Genomic DNA, 19,560 nt, shown 5'->3' on the forward strand with positions numbered 1-19,560 from the left:
GCTTCTTTATGAATTTTAGTCACGTACCACAGTATCAAAAGCCTCACTGCAGTCAAAAATTGCTGTTCTGTTTTTTTTTTTTCTCTGTCAGAGGCCAGGCATTGTTCTACAGAAGCACACTAGATTATATTGACATGATTTTTGCTAACCAGTGTTCCCTGCAGTGTGTGTGTGTGTGTGTGTGTGTGTGTGTGTGTGTGTGTGTGTTTATGTTTCCAAATAGATTGTTTAATTATCTGCTCCATTATCTTTCTAGAAGCTGTATTTCATTGCATCAAGCATATTTATCAATAAGAAATGAATGCCATCCTGGAAACTGATTTCTTCAAGGTAACTTTCATTATAGTTACACTTGCTGCTTCTAATGATGGGTTGACACCCGTGCTGTTTTATTTATAACTGAAACTTCTCCTCTGACTTTTCCATCATCTGAAACCCATGTGTGTCCCCAAACAAAACTGAACTGGAAAGGGGTACATATGAATACAAACACCATTTAAAACTGCGTTACAGTCGGTAGTCACTATTCATGAAAACTGGTCCCTGTTCTTAGCTCTGTGCCATCCCTGCAGGATGAATATCTAAAGTTAGAACTGCACAGAACCACATTATTAACTAAAGACAAACGACTAAGCAGCAGTTCAGGGGCAATCGTGTAAATTTTTAAAATTTCAATATCAATGAATTCAGCATCTTACCTCATTTTCTTCACCAGACCTAAGGAAGGAAGTAACAGAATATAGCATCTGTCATGTTAGTTATAGGTTAAAAACGGAAGTATGGCCAGGTAAAAGTGCCATAGACAGAAGACAAGCAGTTTGACACGGAGGTTGAGCTTTCTGTCCAGTTGGAGAATCACACTTATTATCAAGGTTGGAGAAACCCTGCAAACTTTCTTGTAGCAGGTTTTTTTGAACTCCAAGCCCCCAAATCATGACACAGAGACTTATTGTTAATTCTGAAAGCTCAGCTTTAGCTTAGGCTTGTGTCTATCTAGCTCTTATAACTTAAATTAACCCATTTCTATTAATCTATGTGTTGTCACGTGGCTCATGGCTTTTACCTCTCTTCCTGTATGTCCTGCTTCCTCTCCATTTCCTCTGGAGTCTCTCCCCCACCTAGATTCTCCTCCTTTTCTTTTCTCTCTGCTTGGAAGTCCCACCTATCCTCTCCTGACTAGCTATTGCCCATTTATCTCTTTAATAAACCAATCAGAAGGCACCTTGGCAAAGACACATCTTCACAGTGTACAAAAAGATTATTTCACAACACTTTCTTACTGGTAAAGTTCTGGGAGTATGAGTACTCCAAAATTTTAGGAAAAGGAGTCATGAACAACCACTTTTTGTAAAACTAATTGCAGTATTATAACAATAATGTCCATTTATGTATGTACAGAAACAGGTACACACACACACACACACAAATAGTAATAGCTTCATATGGAAGTGAAAAAACACGCCTCATAATAGATATCCATATGCTGCTCTGAATATGCAGAGGGACAGAGGTTTTATTTTGGTTCATGGTTTTAGTCTGCCATCTGTGATCTACTGGCTCTATTGTTTTTAGGCCAATGTCAAAGCAAAAATTTCATGGAGGGAAGTCACAGCAGAGGGAAACTAGTCACCTTATTGCAGCTGGAAGCAAAGGGTAGTAGGTGCAAGGGACGCCATACATCTTTCTAGTACATTCCTCAGTGACCTGCTTCCTCCAAGTAGCCTCCATTCTCTACTTTTCATCTCCCAACCTACTAAGAAATTGAACCCAGGGACTGTGTCGGAGCCCTTGGGACCCCATTGCTTCCTCTAGAGCCCATCAGCTAGCAACCACGCCCCTAAGACACGGCCCCCCGGGGGATCGTTCATATTAACCCATAGCATAAAAACAGCCACTTTCATGGAAGTTTGATACTCCTTAGAAAATACAGGCCCAGGGCTGGAAGCACAGGAGATTGTAAAGTCAGAGAAGGACTGGTCTGATTCTAATAGAACTCTTGAAAAGGGATCTATGGAGTTTCTTGTCCCTTTTAGGGTCTGCATGTAAATCACAGGAAAGTGGTAGAACCTGTATAATTCTATCTGCAGAGATGTAGGGGTTGGGATGGCAGGCCAACAGCCCCTTGGCTGAGATTCTCACTAAGCTGGAGTTGTCACCAATGTGAAAGATGAACAAGGACAGGCTTTTAATAATGCTGGATTTCACGGACTCTATTCTATATCTACAACACAGACTTTCTGCTCTTCTGCAAATATGGTTTTGCTATTAGATTAGCATGCACACTAGGTCCCAGTTTAGGAACTAATGAAGCCGTATAACCACTACTCTAGGTTACCATAGAGACTTTGGCTTTAAACAACTGCATTAATGTAGCTTGACAGATTAAAAAAAAAAAAAAACAAAACCCTCTGCATGTACAAGGAATTACATACGCATGGTGGTCAGCCTTACATTCTAATTATTTTTTTTTACATTGTCAATGTAAAAAAACAAAACTAATTCCCAAATATCCCTGTAGCTCCCTGAATTTCTGTAGGCTTTCCAGCTTAGTCCTGCTGGACTTGCTTTAATATAGAACCAGAAAGTGGTTTTGCTATTATATTTTGCAGAGTTGCTGCTTCTTGTGCAATGGCAAGAAAACCAGCCTGGAAGCTTTATATACCACGTCTCATCTTTCAGAACCATTCAGAAAAAAAAAAAAAAATAGGAGTTAATCCTACAGGCGGGAGAAAGCCACATTTCCATTCTTACCACTACGTATGCACTGTTCTATTACGTGTGATTTAGAATAATGTAAGTAGCAAATGACCTGATGCACTGGAATGTCTCATCTTGATCCCTCATTTGGGAGAAGTTAAATGCTCTGATGGTCATTTCTCAGATCCTGACTGAAAGATCCAGCACTAGCTAAGCTGGGTTAAAATTTCACCAGCCTAAGTCACCAAGAAGGGCATGCTAGATAGAAATGGTATTATGGGCCACACTGAAAGGGTGCCTTGGTATCAGGTCACAACCAGCCTTTCTAATGTAGCAGGCTGGGAGGGTTAAAAGAGTTGTTTCATTTGTGGCATGAAGCTAGAGAGAAGTCATGGATTAGTGAGATTGAGATGGAGTTTCTCTAGTATCAGGGATGGGGGCAGAGAGATAGACAGGTGATAGATAGATGATAGACAGACAGATAGATGATAGAAGATGATAGATAGATAGATAGATAGATAGATAGATAGATAGATAGATAGATTAGATAGAATGAACCGATTGATTGATAGAATGAACCTTGTCCACCGGGTTAGTAATCCTTCTGAGAAAACTGAATAGAAGTACATTTCTCTCCAGATGTTGCTTCAGAGGTTACCCTCTCCTTGTCCTTTTCACCTGTCTGGGTTCTGAAGAGGAGATGTCAATTACCACTAGTAGTTTTCCTGTCTAGGTCTGAAGGGACCTTTCTAAGAACATTCCTGTAAGGTGGCCTGAATCCAGGGAACACCACCCGTCTCATATAAGGAACAATACCTATGCTTCCAAGGAAGCAGACCCAGATTGGGTACTGTATATGAAGAAAGAAGCCCTATGATCCAGAGAAAAGAAACAGGTCACTTATGAAGCAAAAGAAGTCAGACTAACCTTGGACTTCTCCTTCACTGATACTAAAAACCAAAGCCAATGGAAATTTTCACAAAACAAAACAAAACTGGAGAAGCAGGTATGCCATTCATTGAACAAATATTTTTTTTTTATACCTCAAAGCACCAGATAGGGTATACATGTTGAGATTTATATATAAAGGATATTATCAGATCTCGATGGATTAGAAACGTAGTTTCTTTATAATCTTCTGAAAATGAAATTGCTCTAACAGAAGGAGGTTAACAGATGAATCATGTGAAAGAGCTCTGCAATGGAAATGTCACTCAAGGAAGGACAGCATCAAGGCACTATGTGGGATCCTGGCTGAAAGGACATACGCCACATAAAATGCTGGAACAAAAGATGCATGGTTTTCTTCAGCATGTGACTGAATCTGAAATACTACAGGTTAGGAAGTTTAAGGGAAGTTGTGATAACACACGGGCATTCTGCTTTATTATTCTTTGACATGGAAGGACCTGAGCAGATACGATTTCATTTCTGAGACTGATAGAGGAAACAGACTAAATAATGTCTTTTTGTAGCACTAAAACATGATTGAAAACACTAAAAAACAAAAGCAAATAAAATGTAGTACATGGGGTATGACTTAGAAAGCGGGAAAGAGGTGTTTAAGATTGAGTCCTACCTGAAATCATGGAAAGAACAGAATGCCAGACATTGAAGCAGAGAGGGAGAAGTTGCACGTTTAAAAGTCTGGTTGTACATCAACACTGGATATTTTAGAAGAGAGAGATCCTCAAGCTGGAGACAGATCAAAATGATAACACACATAGTAATATAATTAGTAGGATTTTTTAAACTATGTTTTTTCAGTTGTAGGACGTACATTTCTTCTCATACTTAACATTTGTAAAATTAAGATGATTTTGATAAAATATTTATTAAATATTTACATTTAATGTGGAGATACCCTACTTGTTATTTTCCCCCAAACTCATGTATTAAATTTATTGGATGTAAAGGTGTCTGTGCTTACTATGTTGAAGGACATGACATATATTGTTTATCACTTCTTAGAAGGTAAGTACCTCTAGGCAGAGGGTTTTTGTCCCTTTTAGTCTTGCTAAAGCCCCAATACCTTGCCTGGGATGTTTGTTATAAGCATCCTATAAGCAAATAATAAAAATTTATAAAAAAACTTAATTTTCATTTAATAAGAAAATTATTTTTATTTTAAGTAACTTTTTAAATGGTTAAAGTTACCCTCACTTTGCCAACTTGTAATAAATCTCTCAAAGAATTTGCAGAAGCCACTTTCTATGACTATTCAAGAAATAAGACTATACCAAAAAATAATTCCTTGAACACTGAAATAATGACAATATAAAACCCTTCTGGTCACAGGAGAAATAGTCTTTCCACTTTCTAATGAACAAAAAATGTAATCACAGTTACTAGTTGTTACTGTAAGACACCCTGAAAGAAAATATATCAAAACTAAGTCCAAATTCATTACCTTATATTACATGGCTAAATATTACTATAGCTAAATTAAATAAATAATTTAAAAAGTAAAATTGCATATATGTTTTTAAGGAAAGAAAATAGCAGCTAATAAAGATGAGATACATGTACTAGAAAACAGAAAATATAATACACCGATGCCTTAAAATACACAAACAATAGAAAAGTCTCAAAGAAAGAGATAATATGACAGAAAAAGATGCTACATTTAAAAATTAGCTATAGAAAAAAAATCACTTTTTCAAAGATATTTGTTTACAGGAAAAGTTGAAAATGATGTCAGAGAATTACTCACAGGAAACATCAGGACAGATGTTTTCTTGGCTGAGCTGTTTGCAGTCTCGACACAGAGGTAATTACTACATCACAGGAACCGTTACAATGCACACAAGCAGATGCAGAGCCAGCTAGGTCGTTCTACAACAGTCGGGGAGCCCTTCTGTGCAACCGTACTAACGGTGGAAGGAAACAAGCAGTGTAGACACCAATTTCACACACAAATGAGATGCAAAATCCTGAAAGAAATGCCAACAGCCCATGCTCTACCTTGAAAGGTTAAAACCCACAGGTGTGAAAGCTTAGGCACGCCATTCATTTTGAGTTCTCACAACAGAAGAGAGAAAGCCACACGCTCATCTGTATAGCTATTTGAATGACATTTAAAGACTTGGTAGGTGAGACTAGTATGTTCATACACAATGAAAGCCCCTTTCCATCCAAGGAATACCAGAAGTTAAGAGCCTGGTGAACAAGTTGGAGAGATGTTTATATGGTATTTGCAAACAAAGGCCAAATATCCTTCCATATGAAGAAAGTTAGAAGTTAGGATCCAGTAGCATTAGGAAAACATAAAATTCATACACGGAAGAAAATTAATGCCCAAAGAACTTATAAATGCTCAATCTTGTTAGGTGTGGGTGCACACACCTTTAAACCCAGCACCTCGGGAGGCAGAAGCAGGCAGAGCTCTATAAGTTTCAAGCCAGCCTACTCTATATAGAGAGTTCTAGGCTAGACCACTGTAATTAATAAATGAAAACAAAGCAAAGAGAAAAAGACTAGGAAAAATGAAAATATTAGGTTCTGACAGAGCTGCAATAAAAATGTATAAAAAGTTATTGACTGCAGTAAGAAATCTATAGCCATGGGAATATAGATATACCAGATTTCCTAGGGTCAACATGAGTAATCTGTAGCAAAGTTTTAGAGATAAATAATATACTGATTTTTGAAAAAAATTATGTAAACATTGATTTATAAAGCTTGTTATTACATTACATATAAGAAATTATGAAAACAATTTAAATGTCTAATAATAGTAAAATATTTAACCGATAATTGAATATCTTTTCTAGAAAACACTGTGCGTTCAACATTAAATTTGTATTTAGCAGTGTGGGAGTTGCTTACAATGTAATAGAAAGTGAGAAGGGTAGTCTGAGCCGCAGCACATTTAGAAGGATTCTAATTTAATTATCACATGTGATGTTCTTGTATATGTGTGCATTGGTAGGAGAGGAAAATTGCTTAAAACAAGCTCTTCATTTCTTGCGTGTTCAGGCAATGGATGCTTTTCATTTTTGTTTTAAGATTTTTCACATGCCCCAGCAGATCATAGGTGGGGTGGATATTGGGGCAGGCCAAGTCATAATCCTGGGTCTGGGCCTGGGCAGCTGTAGAGTTGGTCCGCCAGATGGGAAATGGGGACAGCTCTCCTATGGTCACAATTTTGGGGCTGGCTCCCCTACACCTGTGCTAATAGTGTTGAGTCTACTGAGCGGCCCTGGTGAGGTGCAGGGCCTGCTTTCCTGAGTGTTGCAGCTGGTGGGGGTCAGGGAAGGCTCTCCCACTCTTATGACCCACAGGGCCATATCTCCCACCATCTATGACCTGCTGGAGCATGTGAAGGGACCTGACCTGCAAACCCAAAGCTACAGGATCTCCACAACACAGGGTGGCAGTGGGATGTCCAGAAAGAGTCCTAGGTGGGGCCCAGCATTGAATGTGTAGTAGGGACCAGGAGCCTCGAGTCAGACCAATGACTCTTTGCAGTGAACACTTGAAAATAGAGATGTACGGAAAGATATTAAAAATTTTCTCATTTTCCTTTTTTTCCTCTTGAATTTTGTTTTATTCATATGGGGTGCTGGCAGGGGTGGAGGGCAGATGTGAAAGGATGGGGAATGAATGAGATCAGAATACATGATGTGAAAAACACATAGAATAAATAAATAAATTAATTAATTAAGTTAAAAAAGATTTTCATCACTACCTAAACCTTTTTTCTATTTCCAGTTTTCATCTATGTGCGTATGTGTGATGTGCATGTTTTGCCATGTATGTGGGTGCATGTGGACACTCAAGGCTGATGAGAGAATCACCATCCATTGCTCTTTTTACCTTATTCACTGTGGCAGACTTTCTTAATCAAACCCAGAGCTCTCCAACATGCTTGGTTTTTGTAAAGCCAGTTTGCTCTGTGGATTGTCTGTCTTTGTACCCTGGGACTGGAGTTACAGGTTTCACCAGGTAATGTACTTGGGTTTCTGAGGGTCTGAACTCTGGTCCTCAGGCCTGGGTAGGTGCTTTAACTGCTGAGGTATGGCACCACTCCTAATCACCTAAAGTGATAAGAGTAAGCACGGATTATTAATATGATAGATTTAAATAAAAAAGAAAAAAATAGTAATTTTCAGAAACAGAAAAGGTTGAAAGTGTGTCATGTATACTGATAGTCTCTCATTGCTTCTGGCTACTACACTATCCTCTTTCATTGTTGACTTCAGAGCTACATGAAGCCATTGGCTGTTAAAGTAAACTTATTTAAAACATGTGTATGCATCTGCCTTTATATATCTGTCTGCTGATTGATATATAGACACACCCCAGACAAACAATCTCTGCCATACATTCTGTATTTCAAATAGGATTTATTCAGTCTTAATTCATAAAAATTCTCTGAATCCCTAGTATGAAACAAATACCATGTGAGTTCTTTTAAATGGAATGATTAACAACCACATAGGTAACTTAGAGTCTAGACTACAGGTTTCAGCCTTCTAAACTCATAATTCATAAAAGACATCATCTACATCATGACTATGTTCTGTCTCTGTCTCTTTATCTCTCCCTATCTCTATCTCTGTCTGTTTAGCCACTTCCCCAACGTGTGTGTGTATGTGTGCATATGCATTTGGTCAGACACAATGCCCCTTGTTCCCAGAAGACCTATATTTACCACAGTATATGCTCTCTGATATGGTCTGTTTTATTCAAAGAGTCTAGAAATGACATAAGTGTCCAACCCACGGATCCCATGATCATTTAAGAAGCCATGAGATTCAGTTTGAAAGATGAGCCTCTAGGCTGATTCAGGTCTATAACTGGGCCTGCTGTGGTCCACAAATGCTCAGTCCTCTAGAGTAAGAGGTTGGACTTCAAGACAAGTCTCATTATTGGACATATGCTAAAAGCTACTTTATATTTGTTCATAAATTGCAGAGGGCAATTGCTAAATGCAGAAGCCTGCTTTGAGGCAGAGTGCCCTCAGTGTAGACGTAACGAAAGGCCAAGTACACAAGGGAAAACTTCCCAGGGATAAAAGCAAATCTATCTTATTAATTCCTGGTTACTCTCCCTTTCCTATGCATTTACTTACCAATTTCTTCCTGTATAACTACCCCTAAATATCTCATTACATGAAATTATGTTTCCTGTCTGCCCTTCTCACTGACTTGGACTCCTTTTTCACTTCTGAGTCTTTGGAGTCAAGTAAATTTCTGGTGTGAAGTTGCCATTGAATGGAAGCCCAAGGAATTACTGAATGAATGTGTAACTAAGCAACCACATGTTTTGAAATTTGTTCTCCAGACCTAGGTCCAAAAGGACAAACAAAAGTAAAAACGAGGTTATTATTTTCTTTTAATGACGCTGAGACATTAATAGGTTTTCTTCTTATTTTGGAAATAAGATCTTTAAGAAAACCTTAGGCGATTCTAAGTGGGAAAGCATTCAGAGTTTTGGTAAATCACATGTATGAGTCTAGAGGAAATACTGATGGCTGGAAAGGAAGTGTTTGCTTTTCCTTATTTGTCAGCTTCCCACATCACCACTGTGGGTTGAGGGACTGCATTTTTTAACTTCACATATCTGCATCTACATCTAGAAAAGAGAAAGTTTTCTTCTTTCTGAATTTGGGAAATGTCAAAAGCAGTCTAGACCCACACCTAAACCACAAACTCCTAGTCTCAATAGCGTCTCCCCTAGTCACCAATTTACACACTGTTTTAAAAGGTTTTTTCCCCTGCCATCATTCACGTTAATTGTGAGACCATGATTTCCTGGTCTGAAATGTAAGTCTCTGATTTCCTTATAACCACACACAGATATAGAACATTGATGCCTATGGGCTGCCTGACCATTTAAACCTGGAAATTACTATATCGGGAATTTTTCAGAAAACAGGAAGGTGGGTCTGCACTGAAGAGATGGAGGAAAAAGAAGGATTTGATCGCTCTAAGAAACTAAATGAGATTTGCTATTCAGAAACAATCTGGGACTCTGGCAATTAGAGATGAGGGGAGAGCCAGGCTGAAAAACGGAGATGTCTCCACATGGTTCGGGGGGGATCCATTAGTACAGGGGGAGCCAGAAGGTTCATTAGAGAAAAGACATCAGATCATGAAGGGGAATGTCTTTCTCATGCAACATTTCCTACTGTTTCTCTGAGGGGCAAATTCCAGAGCATTAATATGTTTATACACATATATATCACACACAGACACACACAGACACACACACAGACACACACACACACACACACACACACAGAGATACACACACATACACACACATATGCACACACATAGACAAAGAGAAAGAGAAATAGAGACAGACAGAGACAGACAGACAGACAGACAGACAGACACACACACAGAGAGAGAGAGAGAGAGAGAGAGAGAGAGAGAGAGAGAGAGAGAGAGAGAGAGAGAGAGAGAGAGCCGTTCTCCTGTTTTTGGTAAGTCTGGATGCTACAATTGTTGGGTCCAATGTACATTTTCAGAGGATACATTTCATTCACACATTGCTAAGCGTTCACTGGGCAAACAACTAACAAAGGACAGCAGAACTGAAGAAAGCATGTTTTCCACATGTGCTGCCCTGGTTTTGCCACAGCTTTAGTAATGGAGCCAAGTTTGGGGATAGGCTGAGTGAGAGACGACACAAACCAGGTAAATCATCTGAAGAAAGAGTCACAGACTTTACCTAAGTCTAGTCTTAAGACTAGGCAAGGAAATAACCCTCAGTGGCCTGTAGTAGTAAGAGCCTTGTACCCCGTCTTTTAAGATCATTTACTAGGATGAATGTGAGGTCTGAGCTGTCAGCCTAGCTGGAAGTCAGTGGTACCAACGTTTATACATGTTCATAAACACAATTAGCATTGTGATTTCAAGGCTCACAATGAAACAGTGATGAACGAGAGGCCTGGGAGAGCTGTAAAGCCATAGACTCTGGTATGTATTGTAGTTTTATTCAAAAGTCACAATATGCCCATGGAGAATTGCAGAACCAATGATATGGTAGTGCTGGCCATCATTTTAGGGTTTTCTTTGATTCAGTATCTTTCCTATGTGAAATCCAAAAGGAGAGCTTTCTATAAATTTTCTTTTTCCCACCATAACATCAGAATCGTTACTATTAAATAAGAACCAAATGTTGTAAAACTTCAGAATGGTTATGACGCCAGCATTTTCTTAAAAGAAAGAACAAGATGGCCACCATTGTGACCCAAGTAGTTTGTAGTTAGGAAGCTGAGCTGGGAGATGCCATGGGCTACAAGTTCTGAACTGTTGTCAACTCGAAGGGCCGCAAATACCAGTTAGATGGATTTTCATATCTTTTACCCCAAACATCATCTTCTCTTTTTAATTTTGTACCCAAAGTTTATTTTAGGCCCTTTAAGCTCTGTTAAAACAAAACACATCCAACTGATTTTAAACAGCTTTGAGGACTGTTTAGGCAATCTGGAATTCATAGGAGTTTCTGCTATGGTCCCTCCTATATTACATAAAATGGTCATTTCTCCCATTGCAGTAGAAGAAAAGAATGTTATTATTGAGAAGTTGGAATTTTGGGTTTTAAGCATGATCCAACACAAACGGTTGTGGTTTGGGGAAACTTAACTTCTTCTAAACTCGACATCCTGAACTGGAATTAATTGCTCATTAGAGGCAGAAAGGGTTCCTTTTTCACTTGAATGTAAGTGTAGCATAGAGAGCTTTCTTTCTTTTTTTTAAACATATTATGGAAAAATAATGTGGTTCTGAACTTTCATTTTTCTGCCTTTTTTTTTTTTTTGGTATTTAGGTTTGGGTTAGAGCCAGAGATGGCTAACTTATTTGATTACAACATAAAAAGAGTGATTTCATTTAGACTTTTAAAGGGAACTGAGAAAACAATACCAAACTTGGGTTTTGGTTCAGTCCTATTGGGCTCACAGCAAATGAAGAGGGATGGGGAGTCGTTCAGCAGAGGAAGAGAAGCAGTTTTGACAGTGTTTAAATATGGATACTCAAGACAGGGGAAACATGAACTCCCTCTCTCCCTCTCTTCCTCTCTCCACACACATAAAAAAATATTTACAGAGCTGCCAGGGTTTGGGGCCCTCCTTTTCTCCTCTTTGCTCTGGGAGTGAGCCCCCATTGGAAAGCCAGCTCTGTTAATCATCGTGTGATAATGGTGCACTCTTAGAAGTTTGGTTTTCTCGTTTGTAAAATAGGGTTAAGGATGTCTATGTCACAGCATCTTTGTGTCATACAAGACAGAGTTGAGGTGGCATGAGTAAATGATGTCATTGTTATCAATAATCTGGTATTGTATAACTTACTAAGCAAGTCAGAAACATGTACTTCCTTTGTATTTCGCCTTCACACTTAGTGGAGCCTGCAGTTGGTATTTCTTTGCTCTGGGTTTTTTAGCAGAGCTGAAAGCAAAAGCTACTTGAAGTTAACTTTCTGCTAGGTCTTTGATTTTTCCTCTAAGCTCATTAAAGAGATTAGGGGTGCCCCAGGGTCAAAGATGAAAGGAGTGGGCCTTAGAAAGAAAATTGTATGTGTGGGAGGGAGGGAACTAGATATTGACCTTTGGAGCAATGGAATTTGCCAAAAAAGTGCCTGATGGTCAAGCTGACAGTCACCTCCTGAAGTCACCATGGGTCTCTCAATGGTAGCACAGTGAGTGGGACTTGGAAGGCCTCCCACGATGCAGGGTGCATTGTACAATGACCCAGAACTCCAGAATGAGCAGAGCTGAAGGAGAATAGATAAGCTGTCTAGCAGTGGAATGGTTTCTAAGCACCTTGGCATGTAAGCTATTGAAAACACTTATCTAACACTTCTCCATGCTAGACACCATTCCGAGTGCTTTTCATGCAATCACATACTTGTTACCATACTTATTTGAAACAGTACCATTAGCAGATTATTAAAGGAGACAGAGAAGCAGAAAAGGACCACATTTTCCCAGTTAGTAATTGGTACAACCTTGAGGCAAACTTGGGCAATCACTTATGATCCTCATCTAACAAAATGTAATGAAATGCTCTGCTTGCCTGCTACAGTTCAAATGAACAGTGCTCCGGCTACCTTCACCATTTCTGCATTAGAAAGGCATGATGAGTGGACAGAGTGGCTCAGGGTATCTGCCTTCCAGGCCAGATGGTCCTCCCGGGCTGATGAGTCATGGCCAGCTTTACATAAATGACTGGTGCCATGGACCCCAGAAGGCAGCTTTAGAAACAAAAGGCTTCCTTTTGAGGGTGGGAGGACCAGTTTGCTGAAGAAATCAGTTCCATTTTCAGAATCAGATCACTGGTCACAGGAAGCCAGTCAGACAGGGCCCCATGACAAAACTGAGGACCCACATAAAAAGAGAAGAGCTGGAGGAGGCACAGGCTGGTGGTGGGGGTGACGACACACAGATCCAGAAGTTCAATTGTGGGAGTAGTCTGCACCGGTCTCCTGTGCTCAGACTTGATGGGTCGGAACAGACTTCCGGGAGCAAACACTGAGAAAATGGTAACTTCTGGGCGTGGGGGAGAGGTGGGGGCAGAGGTAGACTTGAGCACCGGACTTTGGGAGGAAGAGTGAGCTTCTGTGGAGAGCCATGATGGGGAAGTCAGGGGCAACTCAAGGTCAGGGACTTATGGGAGACATTTACGGGTAGGGCCTGGAGAATATGGCAAACATGTATTTGTCCAGGAAAGAGAGAAGGAAATATCCTTCTCTTCTTCTAGCTCTGGGGCTCCCTGCCACCGTTCCAGCCATGACATTATAATCAGCCCAATGTTACTGGATTTTAGTGGGGACTTTGGACACTGGTTTGGGATCCCCATAACCAATCTTTCTTTCTTTTTTTTTTTTTTTTTTCCTACGGGAAGATCTATTGCTAGTTCTAAATTGCCAACTTCTAAATGGGTCTCTGCAACACAGTTTATTTCTGTGTTGGGGATTGCTTGTAAACATGTTGCCTCCTTTCAAGATGATGGATGCTCTGGTTTAAGAGCTGGAGATTCACTCACATGTTATATACCCCAGCTTTCCCTCCATATAGCTGGTATGGCAGTGTGTTCCTGTAAAAGCAACATTGAAACATAAAGGGCTAAAGCCACCACCACCAACCACAAAAGTCCTCAATTGCTTCTATCTCTTTTCTTCCGAGTTTCATCTCTTCCTGGAACCCAGGTGAGCAAATTCCAGCCATTAAAATAGCATTTCATGCTTTACCAATGTCTAGTTCAGTCAAGCTTCAGTTCACTTAACTCACAGACACAGTAGGTTTTCTTCTCTCTCTCTCTTTTTTGTTTTTGTTTTCTTTTTGACATCATTTACATTTTTTTTGGTTCAGCTGTTCCGGGCTCTGAGGGAAGTGGCCATCTGTGGATGGAGTCAACCATGGGGAGGGAACTGGGCATGGAGTTCAGAGAGCTAATCTACCAAGCAGGCGCTGAATACTATAGGGAAAGAACTTGAATCTTGACTTCCCCGTACAGACCAATATGTTAGCGCCTTGGTCCCCAGGGTGATTCTATGGGAAAGTCCAACCTTTGAGAGGTGGGGGCCTAATGGGAGCTTCTTTAGTTACTGTGGGCGAGCCTCTGGAACGTACTGTGGTAGCCCAGGCCTTGATTCTTCTCTTTAGTTTCCTGGACATGTGATAGATAAGCAGGTTTTCTGTCCTACTCATCATCTAATGTGATGCGATTGCTCACCACAGGCCGAAAACGATGGGCCAAATTGATTGTGGCTGTGGCGGTAATTCAGTGCTGTGAGCACAGGCGTCCCTTTTACTTTTGGAAGTTAGTTATCTCGGGTACTTGGTTACGGTGACCAAAAACCGGTGCCGCCCCCAAACTACAGCCATCTCTGCAACATACTGTCAATGGCTCTAATTTTTTACTTCATACCATGGCTTCCAGACTTTAATAAAAGACTATATGCGTCTCAAAAATGCATGTTATTGTCTTGGTTAGGGTTTCTATTGCTGTGATGAAGCACCATGACCAAAAGCAACCTGGGGAGAAAAGGATTGATTTCAACGTGTATGTCCATGTAACAGTCAGTCACTAAGGGAAAGCAGGGCTGGAACCCAAGGCAGGAAGCTGAAGGCAGGAACTGAAGCAGAGGCCATGAGGGAGCTCTGTTACAGGCTCTTAATGGTTGTAGCACCTAGGACCAACAGCCTAGGGGAGGGGGACTACACACAAAGTGAGCTGGGCCCTTAAACATCAATCATTAATCAAGAAAATCCCCCCTACAGGCTTTCCTACAAGCCAATCTGGTAGAGATATTTTCTCAGTTAAAGTTCTTCCTTCCAAAATAACTCTAACTCAAGTCAAGGTGACATCAAAGTAGCCAGTGCAGTTATAAAAATGTATGAGCAACCCTGTCTAAAGAGAGCCAGCATTCTTGTAATTTCAAAGAATCCTATTGCTTTTATAACTCTTAGATTTAAGGTTAACCAAAATGCTACTTTCCACAGGTAATGATAAAGCCAGAAGTTTGGTAATTTCAGATGAATAACTAAGAAAAAAATCATTTATATGCTTGGATAGTTCAAAGGTAGTAGACCAGAAGACAAAAGAAAGCATCTTTTTCTTTTCTTTTGGTTTTTGAGACAGGGTTTCTCTGTGTAGTTTTGCGCCTTTCCTGGAACTCACTCTGTAGTCCAGGCTGGCCTTGAACTCACAGAGATCCGCCTGCCTCTGCCTCCCGAGTGCTGGGATTAAAGGCATGCGCCACCACTGCCCAGCCACATCTTTTTCTTTTTATGTAGCAAAGAATGACAAATTTGGGATTGTTAATGGCATCCATTCTTTCTAACAACAAACAGGAAAAATACAGAATAAACACATGAGATCTTTAAAAATGTAAGATGACAACATTTATATAATTTGAATTCAAAGTTGGTTTTGATAACCCCTGATTGCTGATCACACCCATTCCCTCCTGTTAATGGGGGTATTGGACCATTGGCAGTAGGAGCTCACACTCTTATCTATCTCCTTATATTTAGAAAACAATCTTCAGATTGTTTTTGTATTTGCTTGCTGTCTCAGTTAGTTACTTTTCTATTGCTATGATGAAACACAGTAACTATAGGCATCCTGGGGAGGAAATGGTTTATTCATCCAAGTAACAGTCCATCACTGAGGAAAGTTGGGGCAGAAACTCAAGCAGGGTAGAAGCCTGGAGGTAAGAACTGATACAGAGGCCATGGAGGAGTGATGTTTACTGGTTTGGTCTCCATGGCTTATTCAGCCACCGTGTTATTGCACCCAGGACCACTAGCCCAAAGCTAGCATCATTCATGATGAACTAAGCCCTCACATGAATTATCAAGGAAGAAAATTCACCACAGGCTTGCCCACAGGCCAATCTGGTAGGGGAATCTTCTCAGTTGAGAGTCTCTCTTGCCAAATGACTCTAGCCCTTGTAAAGGTGACAAAACTAGTTAGCATATTTGTCTATGGTATTTCCACATTCACTCTCTGTCTTAAGATGCCTAGGATGACCTCAGCATCATGCTCTTCATTCCTTTTGAGCACAAATGTTTATCTTTTACTTTGCAGGTCGGCTGCTAAGCACATTCCTTCATCCTGGCAACTAGACTACCACCCTAACAGGATGAGAAAACCTTCTCAAGTGTTTTCCTTTATGAACCTAACCATCTTCTTTGTTTGCAACCATAGAGTACCTGAGACAACTCCCTTACTAGAAAGTTGTAGTACCAAGTTTTTATGTCAAGTGGAAACTAGCATGTCATGTTAGGCTTAGGTATGTCAACTACGATTTCTTCCATATACACACACACTTGTTCCCTTTTCCTATTGAAGAGTCTATAAACTCTTATGAATAAACAGTCTTCTAATTTAGCCAAGGATTTCAAAAGGGGGAGAGAGGCATAATAACACACTATGCAGCTCATGAAGAAGGTGATAATAAAGGTATGGACAGTTGTAGAAAACTGGAGAGCCATCCCATTTCCGAAATTACTTACAGGATATTCATGCTGCTATTAAATAAGCAGATAATCTTTATCTGCTAATAAAAGAGGCAGCCTGTTGCCAGAGGACTGTGACAGTCTTAACAAGTTTTACAGAAAATAAAAATACCAGCAGATAGCAGGTATCATGTTTTCTTTTGGCAAATGTTAACACTTCACAGCTAGCATGCCTTGCTTACTTAATTGGTCCTATAAAAACCCACCAGGCCATTTCACTCGGAGCCATTGAATTCTCTAGACCAATTCTTTATAGCTTTTCAGAGCCTAGATGGAAAACAGCTACAAAAGAGGCTGATGGAAAGGCTTTTTCAGCTCTCAGGCCTGTATTTACAAACCTTACAATCTTTGTGTGTTTACTTGTTTTAAAATGAATGAATGGATGAAGTGAATAAATCAGGCAGGTTATTATTACCATTATTATTTTGGTTTGGAGAAGAAAAAATAAATCACTGACATGAGAGAATAATAATAATAATAATAATAATAATAATAATAATAATAATAAAAATGTATGTTGGCTTAAGCAAGTCCCAGATTGCCTAAAATAGCTTCCACATCACCTTGTCTGCGACTGACTGCAGACCTAACACATTCACTTGCCCTGAGTCCATGTAGGAGCTGGTTACAGCATTTGCTATATATACATGTCCTATGGAGTGTTGGCTTAGATACATACATTCCTTAGCCAGATTGTGAGTTTACTCCATAAAGTATACATAATGCCATATTCTTGTTGCCAATGACTGGCCTCCACTGAGGCTGAGCAAATGGATATTTATTGAAACTGAGTTTGAGGAAATAAATATTTATTAAAATCGAACAGGATATGGAGAAAATGCAAAAGAAATTCAAAGAAAAGAAATTGTGAGAGATGCCTTAGGCTCAAGCCACTGAGTGTGTGGTAGTATGGAAGAAAAAAATGTCAGACCCATTGAAAAAATACTTTAAGATATTCATTTAATAATCTCTTCAGCAAACATTTTGGGTTTAAAGACTTTTGTGAGTATACTTTATTTCTCTCTGGGCTATTTTTATTTAGTTTGAGAGTATAGCTGGACATCTGCATCTATAGAGTCAACCAAACACTGAAAAAATGTTTGTTTTCATGCGTCTGGATAGCTGTGATAATAGCTCTGTTAGTAATGTACTCTTCTTGGTAGCATGAGAATCCAGGTTCTATTTCTAGAACCTTCATTAAAAGAAAAAAAGCCAGGCATGGTGGAACATGTTTTTAATCTCAGTGCTGGGAGGTGGGGACTGTTGAAATCTTTAGGGTTCCTTATCAGCCATCTTAGCCTAAGTGATCCAAGGCCAGTGAGAGACCCTACCCCCAACAAAACAAAACAAAACAGAAAAGGTGAACAGAACCTGAAGAATGACACCTGACATTCATGTCTGGACTCCACATGTATGTACATGCATGTGCTGCAGGATATTTTATCACACTGTGTTTAAGGCACCTTCTGACTGGTTCAATAAAGAGCTAAAAGGCCAATAGCTAGGCAAGAAAGGATAGGCAGGACTTCTGGGCAGAGATAGGAACTCTGGGAAGAATCTGAGAGGCATAGATTTTGCCAGCAAGACACAGAGGAAGTTGGACATACAGTATGGAAGAGAGGCAATGGGCCATGTGGCAGAACGTAGATTAACAGAAATGTGTTAATTTAAGTTATAAGATCTTGTTGGGAAGAAGTATAAGCTAAGGCCAAGCTTTCATAATTAGTAAGAAGTCTCCATGTCATTATTTGGTAGCTGGGTCCAAAGAAAGTATGACTACAATTGGTGGTCAACGTACAGCATGTATATCCAAACACAGGTCCTGAGGAAGCTGAGAAAAGTTCTGGACACAGAGCTATATATGGCTTCTTAGTACTGCAGTCTCTCAAAAAGGCCTGGTACTAAAGGCATACAGAGAAGCAGCTCTTTTAAGAGGCCCTGCTGTGCAGCTGAACACTTAAAACTGCTGGTGTGCTACTCAGCACTAGGTAGAAATGTCTGTTGCAGCATGGGTACAACAAGTTCCCAGAGCTGGAGCAGACAGGTATGGCTCCCAGCTGGTGCCTGTGAGCATGAGGCTTAGCTCTTACAGAAAGGCAAACAGCGATTGCAGCCCAGAACCAGTGGGGTAGCTTGCTGAACTGACCCAAGGGGTGGGGTGTAGGGGCTGAAGCCAGCTGCAAGCACCATGGCTAAGTGGAGCCATACAGTGGGTGGCTGTTTAAGGTTTGGCTCAAGCAGTCAGAAAAGGCTGCAGGCCCACAGGAAGCCAGGTCCAGATAAGAAAAAACCTGAACAGGAAAGTATGCTGAAAAATGTGCTTAGATGCTAAAGAAAAAAAAAAAAAAAAAAAAAAAAAGAAAATGGGTATAGACAGAGAAAAAAGCAAATAGTTTAAAAAAAATCTTTAAAGAAAGAATAAAGCAATATAAAAAGAATAAGCCACAGAAAGATGGGAATACGCAGGGAGTCTGGATCCTATATAGTGCTTTATTAACTTTAAAATTTTTAAATGCTAATGAGCAAAAAACAACAGCTGCTAAGATACATTGGATTATGGAAACTACTGAATTAAACCAGCCTATATATTTTAATGATGTTGTCATTTCAGAAAGGAAATCAGGAAGTGTGTTGCATTGGGGGAGAGGTTATGCCTTAGTTTCCACAGGAAATGAAAAGCTATGGATTCCTTTAAAATTAATAGAGGTCAGATTTGGTTGCAGACATGAAGGAAAAAAAAACAACCAAAAACTACAAGACAGGTGATGCATATGCTGATCCCTTGACATGGGAACAGCTCTGAGACTAGATGAGACATGATAAATCTTGTTGGCTACAGAGTCCTCATGACTTATTGTTACATGTCATCATTTCATATGGCATGGA

At 39.9% G+C, this 19,560-nt stretch overlaps 1 protein-coding gene across 1 annotated transcript in view; it reads right to left on the reverse strand.

The window, feature by feature from the left end:
* Positions 1–19,560, reverse strand: part of Pard3b (par-3 family cell polarity regulator beta) — a 993,468-nt gene that overhangs the window by 84,859 nt on the left and 889,049 nt on the right. The window lies entirely within an intron of this gene.

Source organism: Peromyscus leucopus, chromosome 13 (assembly GCF_004664715.2).
Source record: "Peromyscus leucopus breed LL Stock chromosome 13, UCI_PerLeu_2.1, whole genome shotgun sequence".
Classification (NCBI taxonomy): Eukaryota; Metazoa; Chordata; class Mammalia; order Rodentia; family Cricetidae; genus Peromyscus; species Peromyscus leucopus.